An 18,529-nucleotide genomic window follows, 5' to 3' on the forward strand; every position below is an offset into this window, starting at 1 on the left:
CATCAAATGTCTTAATACATATTTGGACAGGTGTCCACTTGCTTATCTGGCTCTTCTATAGGAAGAAACTCTTATCTGTCTTTTCAATTATTTTTACGGATCTACTGTAGTTTTAGGTGTAATCTGTTCTGCAAGGATTGTGTAATCCTTGCTCTATTTCTATGGACTTGATGTGCTTTGAAACTCATTTCAGAATGAACCATGTTGTGGTATAATATTGAGGGTGATAGTCAGTGTGGAAATGACATATTAGGTTATCAAGTCCATCCTCTGGCAAGTGCTAGCTTGTAGTTCCCAGAGGAAAGATATATCAATAAAAAAACTGATCTAAAAATTTTATTAAAGCTAATGTTTAAAATCAAGTTTACACAAGTTAAGAAGGAAGGTACTGTACATCTGGGGTCAGGCTTGAGTTATGAGAGATTACAAGTATCGGTTACAAGGTTCACAAGATACATACTTAGTTTTTCTTCGACAGTACATAACCAGCATAGACCCACAATGGGGTGCAGGAGTTTTTAAAGTGTCAGTGAATAAGTGATCTCAGGTAGAATGTATTTAGAGTCCAAGTCAGTATTGGTGTATTGAATAGGTACATGGGTGAGGTGCGTCCCTTGGTTTGTCAGGGAAGGAAGTGGGTTATTTCCCTGTCCGGCGGTCTCATTTACTCGTCCTAGTACTGACGGTGTCCTGTGATGTGCCCTGTGTAGATGTCTCTGGAGCCCCTGATAGTGTCGGACACCATGAACTGTCTCATGAGCCTGGCCGACTCCGCACGCTCTCAGCTCGTTGTGGGGGTCCCATGCACCCAGGGCTCCTACGACCAGGGCGTGGATCTAGCTGATATATCTTTCCTCTGGGAACTACAAGCTAGCACTTGCAAGGGGATGGACTTGATAACCTAATATGTCATTTCCACACTGACACTGATACTACAGGGGAAGCTTGCCAAAAGGCCAAGAAATTATTTTCTCCCTGACTAAACTCACACAAAGCATGGTGTGTTCTTCATACCAACAATACAAATATTCAGGGTCCACTTATTATATGGTCAAAAAGGGGGAAAAGAAAGATGATTTTGTCCTGGGTAGTTGAAGCAGAATTGCATTAGTCCCTTGTGTACTGTGTTACTATAGCTATATAGTATACTATACATTCAAAAATATACATATAGACCCAGGGACAGACTTTCACCTTCTTTGGTAGGTAGGTAGAGACATAAAAGTGGGTGCATTTCAGATGAGGGCCATTGGAGGAGTGTTCCCTTCCTCAGCTGGAGCCCACACAAGCTGTTCCCCATCAATTCTGTTCAGGGCCGCCCAGAGGATTCAGGGGGCCTGGGGTCTTTGGCGGCGGGGGGCCCCCCGCTTCGGCGGTAATTCAGCGACAGGGGGTCCTTCCACTCTGGGACCCACCACCAAAGTGCCCCAAAGACCTGCAGTGGGGGTCCCCCGCCGCCAAATTACCACCGAAGACCCGGGACTTCAGCGGCGGGTCCCGCTTTGGCGGTAATTCGGCGGCAGGGGGTCCTTCTGCCCTGGAGTGGAAGGTCCCCCCCGCTGCCGAATTGCCGATGATGACCCAGAGCGGAAGAAGCTCCGGGGGGTCCGGGTCCCGCAAGAGTTTTCTGGGGCCCCTGGAGCGAGTGAAGGACCCTGCTCCTGGGGCCCCGAAAAACTCTCGTGGGGGCCCCTGCGGGGCCCGGGGCAAATTGCCCCACTTGCCCCTCTGGGTGGCCCTGATTCTGTTCAGCCGAAGCTGCGCAGATAGGGAGGGCAGGAGCAGCTGCTCTTTATGTCAAGTTTCTCCAGATCCAGTTGATCACTGCTATGACAACCTTAAAAGATTTAATGCTGAAACAAATAGTATCACTTCCTCTTCACAACTTTTGCTCCCAGAGCAGATAGGGAGTGTGCAGCCACAGGGAGAGACAGATGACAGACCAGCCTTACTGCCATGAAGAAGGGAACCCTGCAGCCAACAAGAAGAACCTTGAGGATGGTATAGCAGGGATTTTCCATTCATACAGGTTCTTCCATATGACAGTAGCATTGGGCTATAAGGGGCTCAAACAAAGTGTAATATGCCAGAACTTGATGGAGAAAGGTGTGAAGAGGAATGCGGAGAGAAAGGGAGGAGGTAGAATTGGTACAATTAGAAGAAATCTTGGTCCAGTAGCCTAAAATCTGAATAATCTTGACATTTGGAGTGAAATCCTGGTCCACTGAAGTCTATGGGGGTTTTGCTATTGACTTCAATGGGCCCAGAATTTCACACATGTTTCTTGAATGATTCTTCCTCTTTGTCCCTCCAAGGCAACTGAAGTGGCTGGCAGCCCCTCCTCTCTGTCCAAAGGTTTCATCTCAGTTCAAGAAGTTCACTGTGTGGCTGTCTTCAGTCCATTGGATTTCCTGGAGTCATCTTTCTCTCTGTCGAGTTCCACAGGGCAGAGATTGTCTTCATTTTTTGTCTCATAGCGTGAACCACATTGCTGGTGCTAAACTAGTAGTATAAATAATAAGGGATAAGTGGTCTAATCTGGGCACCTTGAACATTGGGAAAAGTTTTTAACTAGCAATAATCACGCCTCAGATTAACTTCATTGGCTATGATACTGCCACTCTACACTGTAAACAGAGCCACAGGAGGAATACTGGGTAACTCCACTCTGAGTTATTTAAAAAAAAAAGAAAAGAAAAAAGAAAAAAAAAGCTATGATGAGAGCAGATATAAAAATACATGTGCTGTAATCCTCCCAAGCTCACTTGTGGGAGACATCTGTGACAAAGGGTAAAAAATCATTGGTTGTAAATACAGAACAATGGAACAAGAACAAAACAAGAACAAACAAGAAGTCACTAAATCTGAAAGCAATCTTCCTTTAAAAGCTCCTGTAGGAGCAACAATAGCTCAGGATTAGCAAAACAAACTATTCAGACGTGAAATAATAAAACCTGAACTGGTCCAACAAGAAAGTGGGAGTGCAGTAGAATGATGTATGGGTGTTTTGGTCTATGAAACAAAGTTTAAGGATCTTGAACTACGGGAAGATTAAGCAGTGCAGGATTCTGCTTTACTTTGCACACAATCTCTGGGAGCAGACACAATCTGCTTCTTGTGTACAGACACCCCCCAACGTACGCAATCGTGCCATTCCGGAAAGCCTTGCATAACTTGAATTTTGCGTAAGTCAGAAATGTATACCCATACATTGCGAAAAATTTCCACAACTTGAAAATCCAATTTCTGGCTTATGGAACTTTTTCCGTAAGTGCAAATTTGCGTAAGTTGGGTCTTGCATAACCGGGGAGCGTCTGTAATGTGAGATAGAATCCAAGCCAGAAGCTGCAAAAAAAACCTAAACACCACAAAAGGCTAGTTAGAAGAACCTGTCAATATAATGCAATCACCTGTCCACATCTCCCTGTTCTAAGGGCCTGTGTGGTTCTAGCATAATTTAGAGCACCCCTGAGGTTGCTGTACCTTATACTTAGCTGATGTGGCCTCTACAGGACCTGAGAGTGCAAGAGAATGTCCTCTTCCTTTACCATCCCCTTAGCATGCCCCCTGTGCAAAGGGCTGAGAGGAGGGATGTCACACAGCGCTATGCTGCTAAAGGAAGCTACCTATGCAAAGGGTATTGTCACAGGGTGCTCTACTTAAACTGCTGGAGCACCTCCTTGGGGATGCATCTGGGGATTAGCTCTGCCAGGACAACACCCCTTCCTGCAGTTGTACTCCATCACACAGTCTCTCTCAGGACTCGGCTGCTCCCATGTCACAGCTTGGCCCTCTGGACTAATCACTGTAATTTTCCCCTTTGGGGAGGGGAAGGGGTGCATGTATCAAAGTGTCTTGGGACTCCCTGTCTTAGGCAGTCTTCCATTTCACTGCCCCTTAATATTATTGCTACTTTCCCAGTGGCTGGTAGGGGAACCCAGGCCCACCCTCTATACTGGGTTCTAGCCCAAGGACTCTACAACAAGCAGTCAAGGTCTATACCAGGAGTCGGCAACCTTTCAGAAGTGGTGTGCCGAGTCTTCATTTATTCACTCTAATTTAAGGTTTTGCGTGCCAGTAATACATTTTAACGTTTTTAGAAGGTCTCTTTCTATAAGTCTTTAATATATAACTCAACTATTGTGGTATGTAAAGTAAATGTTTTTAAAATGTTTAAGAAGCTTCATTTAAAATTAAATTAAAATGCAAAGCCCCCCGGACCGGTGGCCAGGACTCGGGCAGTGTGAGTGCCACTGAAAATCAGCTCGCGTGCCGCCTTCGGCACACGTGCCATAGGTTGCCTACCCCGGTCTATACAGTACTGAACATTACTGCTGTGTCCCTGAGCTACTTCCTACTTTACCATCTCTCACTCTGAGAGTAACTACCATTTTTCACCATACTACCCTCTTATACGCTCTGCTACTGGGCCTTATACAGGCCCCTCCTTTTCGTGTCCAGCTGAGCTTCATCTCTAATTAGTCCTTGCTCCTTATCTCTTCCTCGAGGTGCAGCTTAGGCAGTTAATCAACCCACCTAGCCATCTTCAGGCCTTGTGTGGGGTGTACTCCCCATCACAGGTATATATCAGCTTTGTGGCTCCTTCATGCTGGTAGACTAGAATCTACCTACTCACTATAACAATTACTCTTAGCTCTTCTATAGTGCTTCTAATCCATAGATCACAAAGGGCTTTATAAAGGAAGGTTAGTATCATTTCCTTCATTTTACAGATGGGAAAACGGAGGCACTGACAGCTGAAGTGACTTGCCCAAGATCCCATAGTGGGTCAGAGACAGACCCAAGAATAAGATCTAGGTTTCCTGATTCGCAGCCTCATGCTCTGCACCCTTCATATGCAACAGTACAAAGGAGGGTCTTGAACTGGAGACATGACTATGGAATCCATGGCTACACAGTTTGAATGCCAAAACCCCCTGTGTGTGTATGTACGAGGGGAGGGGAGGAGTGGGCACTCCAGTAGCAACCAAAAATAGTTCTGCTATCTCTCTGCGGCCTGGGAGGGATGGTAACTCCCATAAGCATGGCCTGATTCCTAGAGAGGGGCATGGGAACCTGGATATAACCCCTTAGTGATTTTTTTAAAATGAAAGAAGAGGATGATTTTTAAACAGAATGAGGTTCAAAAAGTGGCAGCAGCTATTTTTGGGCACCCAAAGGGGAACTTGCAGAGGAATAGATGAAAGCACTGTTTTGCATAAAATAAATCTAACCTAGAGTGCAGTCAGGCTCTCTAAAAGAAATTAAGATGATTTTACAATTTTATACAAACCGTGGGAACAAAGTTTTTAAGAGAGTTATCCTCAATTACAATTTTTTGAGACGATGAACAGTATTTCACTCTGATCTAATTAGTATTATATTCACCAAAGGTTGAAAATTATACAATAATGGAGCCAGAATTTGTTGGAGACTAAATGTATGACATGCTACTGCTACACATGCCCTCCAAAACTCAACCTTATAACAATTAGCATTAAGATTGAGAGTGTAAATTAACTATAGTCCAAAAATTTAAAATTTAGGAGGCCTGATTCTCCACTTTATTACACCACTTTTATGCTAGGGTAACTAAATCCATGGGTTACACTGGAATTTCACTGACATTAGATTGTTCCACAAATCAAGCACAAGATTCCTAAACCATGATTAAGTCAGCCATGTTGCATATATGTAGGGTGACCAGATAGCAAGTGTGAAAAATCGGGATGGGGCGGGGTGGGGGTGTAATAGGGTCCTATATAAGACAAAGCCCTTCATATCGGGATGGTCCCCAATAATATGGAATGTTATATGGGATATATGTAGTATTTTTGGCCAAGTGAAGCAAGGCCCTACACCCAACTTGATGGCATTTCTCACCACATCAGATCAATTCCAACATTTCAGGGAATGTTTTAGGCATCAGTGGGAAGAAACCTGTTGATTTTGGTGAAAATCAGAAGTAGGGAAAGTTGGGCAAACAGAGGTCATGGCTTCTGGTTAGCGCAGCCAGCTGCTTCAACTACCTCTGCAATTGTCTACAGTGGTGGCTCTCAACCTTTCCAGACTACTGTACCCCATTCAGGAGTCAGTTTTGTCTTGCATACTCCAAGTTTCACCTCACTTAAAAAGTACTTGCTTACAAAATCAGATGTAAAAATACAAAAGTGTCACAGCACACTATTACTGAAAAATTGCTTACTTGCTCATTTTTAGCATATAATTATAAAATAAATCAGTTGGAATATAAATATTGTACTTACATTTCAGAATATAGTATAAAAAGCAGTATAAACAAATCATTGCATGAAATTTTAGTTTGTACTGACTTTGCTATGGATTTTTATGTAGCCCATTGTAAAAGTAGGCAAATATCTAGATGAGTTGATGTACCCCCTGGAAGACCTCTGCATACCCCAAGGGGTATGCGTACCCCTGGCTGAGAACTGCTGGTCTATAGATCAAATAACCAGTTGATGACAGCCATTAGTAGGGAGACCAGACAGCAAGTGTGAAAAATCGGGACAGCGGGTGCGGGGGTAATAGGAGCCTACATAAGAAAAAGCCCCAAATATCAGGACTGTCCCTATAAAATTGGGACATCTGGTCACCCTAGCCATTAGTATCTTCCAGTATGACACCACTCTCCATTTCAACTCTGCCCATAGTCCCAATAGGTTTTAAAATGCTGGCACCTTGAATGACTTCTCTTCCAGACAGAAAGAAAATAAATAAGAATGGTAAAGGGAAGGGAAGATTGGGGAGCACACAGAACCTCTAATATGGGGGAGAATGGGAGACTTTGGTATGGAGGAGAAAAGGGGAGTAGGAGGAGGATTGGAGGGTGGCACACAGGGAGCTTGTGGGAAAAATGAAGAGATGCAAGGAGCCCTTGGTGTGTGCAATGAGCTCAGCCTACAGAAGCAATGGAGTGTGTGACTCTAGTACTTTGAAGGTATGCATTTTACAGCATAAACAGGAATACAAAATCCTACATATATGCAATGTGCCCTATAATGTTAATGCATAAAATGCTATTGTTGTATAAAATGCAACTTTCATATGTTCCTATTTTTGTGCAAGTTAAATTCTCAGCCTTAGCATTAGATTAACATAGTTTTTCATTTTTCATTTCCCTGTGTTTTTTAAAAGAAAAATGAAGAAGAAAGAGGGAAAATGGTGTTGGTGGATTTATTTGATTCTGTTCTCACAGTCAAAGTAAATATCACTGCACAATATAGGGATCACACATTCATTTCTGTAAGTGCACTTCCTTATGACACTGGTGTGGTTTTCACAGTACCAATACATGTGGCTATTATAACAACCACATGGGTGTTTGGGGGAAGTGCTCACTGGTGAATGTTGAGAGTGAGGGAGGATCTGGGCTGAGAGGCTAGTTGCAGTTATTAGGAAGAGGTCATGGGCTTGTGAAGTGGAACCAAATATAGGGGATTATTAATGAGGTACATTAATATGTATCTGTCATGCTCTGACGGATCAGCTAAAATCCATCAACTATAGGGATGGATTTTTCATGGGATGTTAGTGACAAGAAGTGTGGTCTTAATAGGGGAATTTGTAAGTTTGTGAACCGAGGCTTTCTCAGGTAGGGATTGGAGAGCTCCATAGGCCCTGACTCTGTGGGAGCTCCAGGGCTGGAACACCCACGAAAAAAAATTAGTGGGTGACCCCTTCCCCCCGGCGCCTCCTACCCGCTGGCAGCCCCACCGATCAACTCCTCCCCTGCCCTCCCAGTGCCTCCCACCCACCGTAGATCAGCTGTTCTGTGCTGTGCAGGAGAGGCTCTGGGAAGAGGGAGGAAACTGGGGAAGGGGGATGGGGCGCGTATGGGGGAGAGGGTGAAACTGGTGGGGAATAGGCAGGGCAGGGTTGGGAATAGGTGAGGTGGGGGTGAGGGCTTGGGGGAAGGGGTGGAGTGGGGGTGAGACTTGGGGCGGAGCGGGCGGGAGTTGATCAAGGAGGAAGCCGGTGCCTGTGGAGAGCTCCCTATAAACATCCACAAAAATTACCTCATTATGCTTCTTCAAATCCCTCCTTTACTGTGATGCCTACAAAAACTTGACAACAGTTAGGCTGCTGGTGAACTGAGACCACTGCCTAGCATGCTGGCCAACACTGTCGGTCTGTATCCATCCCTTGTCTCATGTCTTATACAGATTGAAAGCACTTTGTTATTATTATTTATGTGTATGATAGTAATGCCATGGCACTCCGATTGTGGCCCAAGACCCAATTGTGGTAGATGCTGCACACACACACAGAACAAAAAGACAGTCTCTGTTAGGGTGACCAGATGTTCCGATTTTATAGGGACAGTCCCAATATTTGGGGCTTTGTCTTATATAGGTGCTTATTGCCCCCCTTCTCCGCTCATCCCTGTTCTGATTTTTCACACTTGCTATCTGGTCACCCTAGTCTCTGTCCCAAAGAGTTTACAATCTAAGGGGTAGAAAGGGTCAGAGGGCTGCTGCCAACGAGAGGCTTCTGGGAAGCGCCTGCCACAGCTAGAGATACACTGGGAGGGAAAGCAGGGTAGGCATTTTTCATCAGCAAAGTGCCTCATGATGTGGCTGGGGCTGTCCACAGTGGCTCATCTTCCACGTCCAGTGGCTCTGGTCCCTCCTTGTGCCCATCCTTGAGCTGGTTTAACCTGGAGCCACAAGCCAGGAAGGTGGAATGGTTTAGCTCTTCCCAGCTCCATCCAGTCTCTCCAGGTCTAACCCTTCCCTACCTGACCCACCTCTCTGGGTCTCACCCCTCTCCCCTTGCTGAACCACACCCACACACCAGCTGGAACTAGGGGTGCTGGCTTGAAGTGGTTCCCCTCACATAGAGGATTCACAGGTTGATTCAGTGGCTCTCAGCACCCCCACATCAGGGCTGCCCAGAGGGGGGACTGGGGCAATTTGCCCCAGACCCCGGGCCCTGCAGGGGCCCCCACAAGAGTTTTTCGGGGCCCCTGGAGCGGGGTCCTTCACTCACTCTGGGGACCCCGGAAAACTCTTGCAGGGCCCGAGCCCCCGGAGCTTCTTCTGCTCCGGGTCTTCGGCGGCAGGGGGTCCTTCCGCCCCGGGGCAGAAGGACCCCCTGCCACCGAATTACCGCCAAAGTGGGACCCGCTGCCGAAGTGCCGGGTCTTCGGCGGTAATTCGGCAGCGGGCGGTCCCCGCCGCGGGTCTTCGGGGCACTTTGGCGGCAGGTCCCGGAGCGGAAGGACCCCCTGCCGCCGAATTACTGCTGAAGCGGGGCCCCCCCGCCGCCTAAGACCCCAGGCCCCCTGAATCCTCTGGGCAGCCCTGCCCCACATACAAATTGTTCCAGCTCCCCTGCTCACCCAGTTTCCCCGCTCCTTCCTCTTCCCCCATCCTTCCCATCTCTTTTTACCTCCTGCCCCCTTCCTTCATCTACCCCCTGACTCTCCCCCCCAGAGCCCTGGGCGCATGCCCCGGCTTCTCCAGGGCAGTGAGCGGCTGGGGACGGGAACTGCAGCCGCAGCCACCGCTGGGGGCGCTACAGAGCAGCGACCTGCCGCAGCAGCGGCTCGGAGGGGCGCAACCCCGCCTGCCACGTGACTCTCAGAATGTCGGGCTCAAGCCCCAGCCCGGCGCCGAGCTGTGTCCCCGCGCCCCACACCTCAACAGGGGCAGGAGCGCTGCGGTCACGTGGGCTCAGAGTGATGTAATTCCCCTCCCTCCTCCTCCTGCCCCTCCCCGAGCAGTCGGAACGTTGGGAGCTGGGCGCTCGCTGCGTGTGTGTGGCTCGCGCTGACCACCACCAGCAGCAGGAAACTTTCCCAGGGCAGCTGCTGCTCCGCTTCCCTCTCCCCGGCCAGCGTGTCGGGCGCTGAGCGTGTGCAGCTCCGGAGCCGCCGGCGGCAGCAGGGCAAGGAGCCTGCATGGGGTGAGTGTCCTCACAGAAGTTGGCATCTATTTATCCAGCGCTCTCTCTCTCTCTCTCTCTTTTTTTATTGTGTCCTGTTCCCACCCCTTCCTTTTGTTATTGGGAATTCAGGGAGCAGAGTGGCTGGGCAGGAGGCTATGAATCGGGGCATTGTGTGCATGGCTCAGCCCACAGAGAACGGGCAGGGGAAGGAGGAGGCGAAGTGGGGAGCCTGCTGCCTGCTCCTGGGGTCTCTAGGAAAAGGGGGGTAGGAATGCGGTGCCTGTGGAGGGGAGAGATGCACGCTCGCTGGAAGGAGGGGCGGAGGGAATGAATGGGCGAGACGGAGGCAGGGGAGCTCTCCAGGCTCGACCCTTGTTGCTTCCGTCTCTCCTCCCGTGCTCCTGGAGCCCTGAAGTTTGGAGAGACCGGGAGGGAGGCAGTGGTAGCAGGCAAGGATTTCATAGCCGCTCTCCTTTATTGTGAGTCAGCCTGTGATTTCCAGGGCTCGGGGCTCTGCCTCCACTGAGTGAGTGGGAGGCCTCCTCTCTGCGGAGCGGTGGAGGAACAAGTTTCCTTAAGGAGAGGGAAGAGTTTGCAGGCGGTGTGGGTCGCCGCGTTGGGCTTTCTGCTCTCTGGAGCACGGGGAGATTTCTCTCTGCTCCCCTCCCACCAGAAGCTGCTGATAGTGCGTTTCCTTTAGCAGAAAGTTAGGTTTTCCCCCCACCGCCGTGCGTCTGGATTTGAAGAGGATCCAGAGGGCCGTGCACAGCAGCCAGTGACTCAACTGCAACTTTTTTTTACACTAGTCTCTCTCCTGTGGTGGGTCGCATCAGGGCTTTGGAGAGTTGACAGCTGCAGCTCATGTGTGAGTAATAATAGCCTAGCTTTAGTAAACTGTAAGCGGTAGCAGTCAGCATCTATGGATTTCTCTCCCGAAGAAGCTCCTCCCCTGCCAAGGTATCTCTGTCTCACAGGCAGGGTTTGGGGAAAGATCTCCTAGTGGAATTTGGTGTGTGTGTGTGGATATCTATCTATAAATATATAAAATCACCTTTTTTTGTTATGTTGCTGAAGCTCTTACTCTAAATGCCCAAAGTTTCTGTAAATAATGCTTAATCCTTTCCCCTTTTTTACCCTCATATGGGATTTTTACCATTTGTGTAGCAAGGGATGCTGGGACTGCTTAACAGAAGAGGTTCTAATTCTCTTGATCGGAACCTACCATAGCTTTATTGCAAATAATAAAATACCTCACTTAATGCCCTTGTAAAATATCAAATTCAAAGCTGTAGTTAAAATTGTCAGCATTTGCATTAAAAGTATAAACCTCTCTTCTGGTGTTCGCATCTCCGTTGGTGAAATTTTTCTCCATCCAGAAACAGTCATGTACATATGGGAGTTATGAGGACTGAGTTTAAAGTAACTTTTGAGAAAAGTGGCCAAAACAGACGTGTGTGTGTGTGTGTGTGTGTGAGTACCCCCCAACCCCTTTCCTGTTTTTTACTCTTTAAGATGGGTTACCTTGTCCTTGACTCTGTCTGTTTAAATTTGGCCAGAATAGGAATGGTTTCTTCCTTTACTTTCCAATGGAATTTTTTTTGAAAGACAAATTTCCCTGCAGTCTTGGCAAAACAAATATTGTAGGGCATTCTGCCTGTGCTCTAATCTGAGAGTAAAATCCATTAATCTGTTTTTGTTGTTCAGGCTCTGAAAGATGTAGAAAGTAAAGTACAGAGATACTTTGTATTATTTGCACTAAGCTAGATTCTTAACGTTCAAAGTTACTCTGAGTAGCATAAGGACCTTGCTTTTTTAGTTTTTTTTAAACCTGATGTCCTTCCTATATAATTTTCTTTTTTACTGTTATGAACTAAATTTATCTTAAAAGTTCATAACTGCAAAAGTAGCAGTTTAAGGGGATACTGAGGGTAAAAAGTTTCAGTTTATTGGAAATAATCTTATCAGATCAGGATTTCCCACAGGTGACAATTAAAAATGGACCGGATTAGTAACCCAGTCAGATCCACACTGGAGTTCATATTTCTAATTCTTACCAAAAACCTGTGAAGAGGATTTTCCTTCCCCTCTCCTTTTTTTTTTGGCTGTATTGTATTACTTGTCAAATCATTTTAGTTTCTCACTGAAAAATCTACTTTTAAATATTCCTCCGTTTAAGAACATGAACCTGTAATAGAATATAAATATGGTTAATGATTATGCATGCAAAACACTCACTGTACTGACAGATTTTAAACATTTATTGTCCAATCATCAGTTGTGCATTTTGAAGCCTCTTATTTAGTGCCATCTCCCTGCTGGTTTCAGAATAGCATTAAAAAGCTTAAAACACCAAATATATGTATATTACTAGACCAGACACTCTAGACTGATTAGGTGGAATTTATAAATCTCTAGACGTGCTTAGCTTTTGGCACACACTCATAAAGAGAGGTAAGTGAACTTTTTTGTATTTGCTAATGAAAGAGTCACACAACAACTACATAAACAGAGGTGTGAAAGAGCATTTGAGAAGAACAACACAAGACTTGTTTAGAACCAGACATTCTGTCTGATAGAGAAGCAAAGTGCCTTGCCAACATTTACCTGTATACCATGCACAGCAAGAGTATATCCTTCAGACTCCAAAATATTGGGGATATGTGTGTGTACCATTCTCTTCCCTAATCCAGAAATGCACCTATCAATATAACAAAGAAGCCGGCTTTCCCAAAAACCACTGATTACGTAAAATGGGTAAGAGTAGAGTGAACAGAGCTGCTGCTGAAAGTTTTCATGAAAGGGTTTAATAACGCATCTCTGTTCAGTTTTGATATAGCCCCACTTGGGTACCTTTCCGCAGCCCCATTTGGTGAGGCATATGTGTTTAAAAGGAGAACAGTTCCAAGAGGACTGGAAGCTAAGTTTCTGGGCAGTTCTAGGTTTTGTGAAGATTAATGGCACAGTCTTTGCACCAGCTGTAGTAATAATCCACTATGATCAATTCATTCTGGTAGCTGAGTATGTTCTGGTTCTTGTTGCATGGTGGTGATACCTGAAATAACAATACACAAAAATATATAAAAATAGAACTAACAAATCTAAAGCTTTAGTGTTTTGTTCTTTGCCGTCTCAGGCAGAAACTAAAATAGCCAAAAGAAAACGCTTTTGGGATTTATATCAACTATCTAGGCAGGTTTGTGCTGGTTTCTGTGGGTTATGACTTCACCAGAAGATATGAATTGAAATTACTGCTATTCTGGCAGTAGCTTTTCTACTGTGCATAATGCTTAATTCTTTTAAGAGGGGGTCTATATTAGAGATTGCAGAAGTAATACTTTTAATGATGGCAGCTTAAGTAATAAACTATCATAAAACTGCTTGGAATAAAGTTGGGTTTAGGGTAGGAAAGAGAGAGGGCTAAATTCACCATTGGCCCTTACAGCTGGGAACTGGTATAAACGGTTAGAGAGAGCTTCAGGGATAGAAACTAAAACAGACCTGGTGGCAGCAGCATTTGACGGTCCTAGCTCCTCCATTTCTTGTTGCAGAAGAGACTGACTTGCCCAAGATCATACCAGAAGTCTGTGGTGGAGTAGGGCAGTGGTCTCCAAACTTTGATCGTGCACCCCTTTAGTAAAAATTTTTTGGGCACGCACCCGCTGCTGCGCCGACTCTACCATTTTTGCCAAAGCAAAAAAAATTAAAAAAATAAAAAGGCCGCTCGGACTCCTGCCTGAACTGACGAAGCAAAAAAAAAAAAAAGCGCTCCTCCTGCTGCGCACCCCCAAGGATCCTCTTGCGCACCCCACTTTGGAGACCACTGGAGTAGGGAATTCAAGCTGGGTCTACCTGAGTAGTGCCTTAACCATTATACCACCCTTCCTTTGTATTAGTATATGCAGTATTTACAGTGAAGTCAGTTTGATATATTGACATTGCATCCTGTCCCTAAGGAAAGGGTTTTCAATAATACGGATATGAATGGGTGCTCGCGAGGGGCAGTGTTAACATGGATTCATGGGTTAAATTGCACCCACACCACTCTGGGTGTTGCAGCCTGGTGCATGGGGTTGCAACGCTGAAAGCGGGAAGCCAGGCCCCGCCTGGTGGGACAGGAACTGCAGCTGTGCAGTGAGTGTGGGATGGGCTCACTCTCTATTCCCCCCCTTCACCCTCCCCCAGGAAAGAGTCTTGTGGCACCTTATAGACTAACAGACGTTTGGGAGCATGAGCTTTCGTGGGTGAATACCCACTTCGTCGGATGCATATAGTGGAAATTTCCAGGGGCAGGGTCCCCCAGGGTCTCCCCTCCTCATTCAGCTAGGATTAGTGTTGTGGTGCCAGGGTGGAGGGTACTGCTATGGTTGGTTGGGTTCACTCCGCCCTCGGTGCTCTCAGTACTTAATTGTAGGGTTAGTGATGTTGATTCCTTAGCAGGCTGAGCTTTTCTCTTAAATGTTCTATGGAGCAAGGCATACCTACAAATTATTTTGACTTTCTAAAGCCATTTCAGTTTAAAGATCACTTCCCTTCTCAATCAGGTTTTACTTCCTTGGTGTGGCTGTAATCGTGCTAGTTCATACAGTTGATGCCTTCCAGGGCAGACTATATACTTTCAGATATACTATTTTAAAAAAAGAGCTTGCTTATATATATTTATTTATATAAGCAAGCTCTTTTTTAAAAGTAGAATATTTGAAAACTTTTCTTAGTGAGAATATTTCTTCAATGGGGTAAAATCCTTCAGGGAATCATCTTGTGGCAGGGACAGGGTTTGAGGGTGAGGTTTGACAGGTATCTTACACACACTAAATAAAGGTTTCAGAGTAGCAGCCGTGTTAGTCTGTATCCGCAAAAAGAACAGGAGTACTTGTGGCACCTTAAAGACTAACATAAATAAATAAAGATACCCGTTCATCCTTGTTAACACTTCCCATGTCGCTGTTTGTCTTTCATGGGCTGCTTTATAGCATTCTTCCATAAAGCAACATTGTACAGCCTTGGATTTAAGATTAAATCTTTATACTTTCTTCATGCTTGCTTACTCCCTAAGGAGCAATTAGTTGTCTGATGTGAAGTATCATAAAGGAACAAGTAGCAGGTACTAGCTGTTGTGAGATGCAGTTCTCCAAATGCCTTCTGTGCTGCTATCTCAACAAATAGGTTGTTCAGCACATCTCTGCTGGTTACATCCCTTGCTCTTGATTGGGCACCATTGCTTCGTCTGATCACTCTTAAATCTTTAATACGATAACAAGTGGAACTGTGGCTCGTGTAATCTTTTTATTTTTATTATTTGTAACTAGATGCCTCAATCCAAACCAGGCCTTGCTGTGTAAAGTGCTGTAAAAACACATTGCTGGAAACAACTGGTGTCCTGAAGACTTTGCAGTCCAAGTAGAGAAGGGAAGACACAAGGGGGAAGAAGAGGGTATTTTTGTTCTCCTTTTTAGAGATGAGAAATTGAGGCACAAAGAGATTATGACTTGCCTGAGATCATACCGAGCTATGCCATAGACTTTGTGTATTGGCCCCATATTTCCTAAGTCCTAGAGAGTGTTTCAAACCGAGACCATCTTTCCTCTGTCATTTTGACTAAACATTCTCCATTATTAAGAGGATTTTTTTTCATAATTCCCATGCCACACTTGGCCTTCTGAGGCACCTGACCATGAAGCATGTCTCAGGAGTAGGCTTTGGACTGCTGTTGGCATTGTTGCCTAGCTAATGTCTGCTTCTGATCGACGCGTATACTGGGTTAGAGATAAGAGTACAGTAGATCAGTCTTTCTCACCACCCCCACTCCATCTTCCTCAAAATAATTGTTCTCCCAATACCCAACTGAAAGAGACACTGGCAGCTTGAAATCTGTTTGGTTTCTAAAGCTGAGATTAAAGTAACTTAAATCATTACACCTGCCCTTGCCCCTGCCCGTTTCTGTGGTCTTACATTTTCCTAGCCTTTTAAAAAAAAAAATTCAGTTTGCTGATTCTGCATTGAAAGACCTGCCCAGACAGCGGAGTCTGACTAGACACAGGGCAAAATGTGAGTCTAATGAATAAATGAGTAAACTCCAATTAACTTCAGTGATTTCACCTAGCGCGCTATTAGTGGACAAGATAAACCAAAGAAGGGTCTTGTTTTCTTCTTTTGTATAATTCTTTCCAGTTACAGTAACTGGGTGGCACTAAGGCCTTGTGTGTTCACACAACTTCTACTAGTTGGGTTTAAAAACCAATTTTAGTTTATATAGTTAACCTGGCACAAAACCCTATGTGGACACTCTTAAATTGGTTAGCGTTAGGCTTCTAATGCATCCATACAGGGGTGGCTTACCTGGATCAGCTGAATCAACTTAAAAACAGATTTTAAATTGTTACAAGTTACAGACAAGGTCTAAACTCAGTGTTTCAACCCTCTACTTTATTTCCTACAGTGGATGTGTAGTTTTGTGTTTTGTGGGGTTTTTTTGTTCGTTTGTTTCTGCTGGTGTGGCTGTACCGCTATAGCTGTAGTTTCAAACAATGCTAAATTGCATCTGTGCACAAGTCACTTTTTTCACCAGTGCAGTGCATTCCCGCCGGAGGGTTTGCACTTGTACAGCTACATCCTTGTAGCTACACCTGTGCAAAAAATAAAACGTCTGAGTCAGTGTCTTATTAGTTTGATTTACTGTGCTGGCTTCCACAGAGAGTACTTAAAATTCATTGAATATAAACTAGATTTAAAATAAACGAGTCAGTAATTTGACTGTGAAACAAAAATTGTACATCTATGGTGAACCTATAAGATGCCTAACCTCAGCTTGTCAGCATAGGAATCTGAATGATTAAAAAGTAAGAAGCATTTATTAGTAGTGCAAACTGTGAAATGTAATAACTCTAGTCCCCTTGCCTCTGCAGAGAGGAGCCAGAATCTGTGGATCTTAGTGCAGAAAGAGGAACCAGCACTGCAGTATGCTTGCTTCTTCCTCTCAACCCTATAGACGCCCATCTGTAGAGACTTGGGGAAGATCTGAGCTGTAAGAAGGGAGGGACTGTGGCTGTTGTTCTGGCTGGACTCTCCCTGACCCTAGAGCCATGGGGCAAAGCAACATGAGTGTAACGTAAGAAAGGCCATACCGGGTCAGACCAAAGGTCCATCTAGCCCAGTATCTGTCTACCGACAGTGGCCAATGCCAGGTGCCCCAGAGGGAGTGAATCTAACAGGCAATGATCAAGTGATCTCTTTCCTGCCATCCATCTCCATCCTCTGACGAACAGAGGCTAGGGACACCATTCTTACCCATTCTGGCTAATAGCCATTTATGGACTTAGCCACCATGAATTTATCCAGTCCCCTTTTAAACATTGTTATAGTCCTAGCCTTCACAACCTCCTCAGGTAAGGAGTTCCACAAGTTGACTGTGCGCTGCGTGAAGAAGAACTTCCTTTTATTTGTTTTAAACCTGCTGCCTATTAATTTCATTTGGTGACCCCTAGTTCTTGTATTATGGGAATAAGTAAATAACTTTTCCTTATCCACTTTCTCAACATCACTCATGATTTTATATACCTCTATCATGTCCCCCCTTAGTCTTTTCTTTTCCAAGTGTCTACAAAGAGTTGGCAGTAAACTACGTGGGTTCACTCTCATAACCTCTTTTCACCCTCTGAGGGATGTTCCAGGGGCAGTGATTGTCAAGGTGAGGCTTGGGTGCTGTGTGGCAGTTAGCAGTTTGGTGGCAAGAGATTTTCATGTGGGTGGTCCTTGTCTGTGGTGAGTCCCCTGATGTAGCTATGGATTAAAGGGGATTGGTGGATGTAGGGGGCCAACCCTCAGCCTCTTCTGTAAAGGGAGAGAAAACATCCCTTCTCTGTGCACCCTGTGAGGGAGAAAATGAAAAGCTTGGTGAAATGACATTTACTGGTGGGTGGGTGACTACAGCAATATGGTTACAAAAAATGCTGGATGGTTGTAAGCAACTAGGTTGGAAGATAATTTTTTTATTACCACAAAGGTTACAGCTAGGAGAATGTGATACAATAGAGAATTTTAGAAGGATATCAGGGGGGAAAGCTTTCCAACAGTGGGATGTACTGTATTTGAGTGGAAAAAAATCTCCCAAGGGAAGTTGAGTGCACATTGCTTAACCCATCTAAAAGCAGAGATGACAAAGAGCTGGAGGACACAGGAGACTGTCCTAAACAGGCAGGGTGGGACTAGGTCACCAAAGGTCTCTGATGTGTCTAATGTCTATGATTCTGTTTAAAGTAGGATTAGCTGTGTACAAATCATTCATTCTCTGTCTTGAGTAGCCCTTGAGTCACACAGTGAATTTCTCAATGTGTTTTCATAGTCAGTAAAAGTAGATTAACCAAGACACGAATTGTCTTTCTAGGTACATGAAGTTTAAAATCACTTTGTTCCAGTTGCCTTTTTATATGATGTAAGCAGGAAGATGGCTTGCTTAAGATGGGAAAAAACTGAGCCACGCTGATACACTCATGATACAGTAACCCTTTCCATTATTTGTCAGATGGCATACGGTTCTCTGCCATAGACTGGGGGGAGGGAAATGATGTGAATGTGATGGAAATCACAAGATATTTAATAGAATGGAAAGTGCTGGAGGTATCTT

At 45.2% G+C, this 18,529-nt stretch overlaps 1 protein-coding gene and 1 non-coding gene across 6 annotated transcripts in view; one reads left to right on the forward strand and one right to left on the reverse strand.

The window, feature by feature from the left end:
• Positions 1-2,496: 2,496 nt before the first annotated feature.
• LOC123373447 lies at positions 2,497-2,632 on the reverse strand. Its single transcript, XR_006580730.1, has one exon. It is a non-coding gene; the product is annotated as a U4 spliceosomal RNA (small nuclear RNA).
• A 7,113-nt stretch (positions 2,633-9,745) lies between these two features.
• Positions 9,746-18,529, forward strand: part of RAI14 (retinoic acid induced 14) — a 129,595-nt gene continuing 120,811 nt past the window's right edge. For 3 of the 5 annotated variants that reach the window (XM_045021695.1, XM_045021699.1, XM_045021698.1), the window contains exon 1: positions 9,746-9,927. The gene's annotated coding sequence lies outside the window, so the exon portion shown is untranslated. Of the gene's footprint in view, positions 9,928-10,754; positions 10,867-18,529 lie in introns of those variants that run through there. The other 2 variants (XM_045021696.1, XM_045021697.1) reach the window with 2 other exon arrangements.

This window comes from Mauremys mutica, chromosome 6 (genome assembly GCF_020497125.1).
Source record: "Mauremys mutica isolate MM-2020 ecotype Southern chromosome 6, ASM2049712v1, whole genome shotgun sequence".
NCBI lineage: Eukaryota > Metazoa > Chordata > Testudines > Geoemydidae > Mauremys > Mauremys mutica.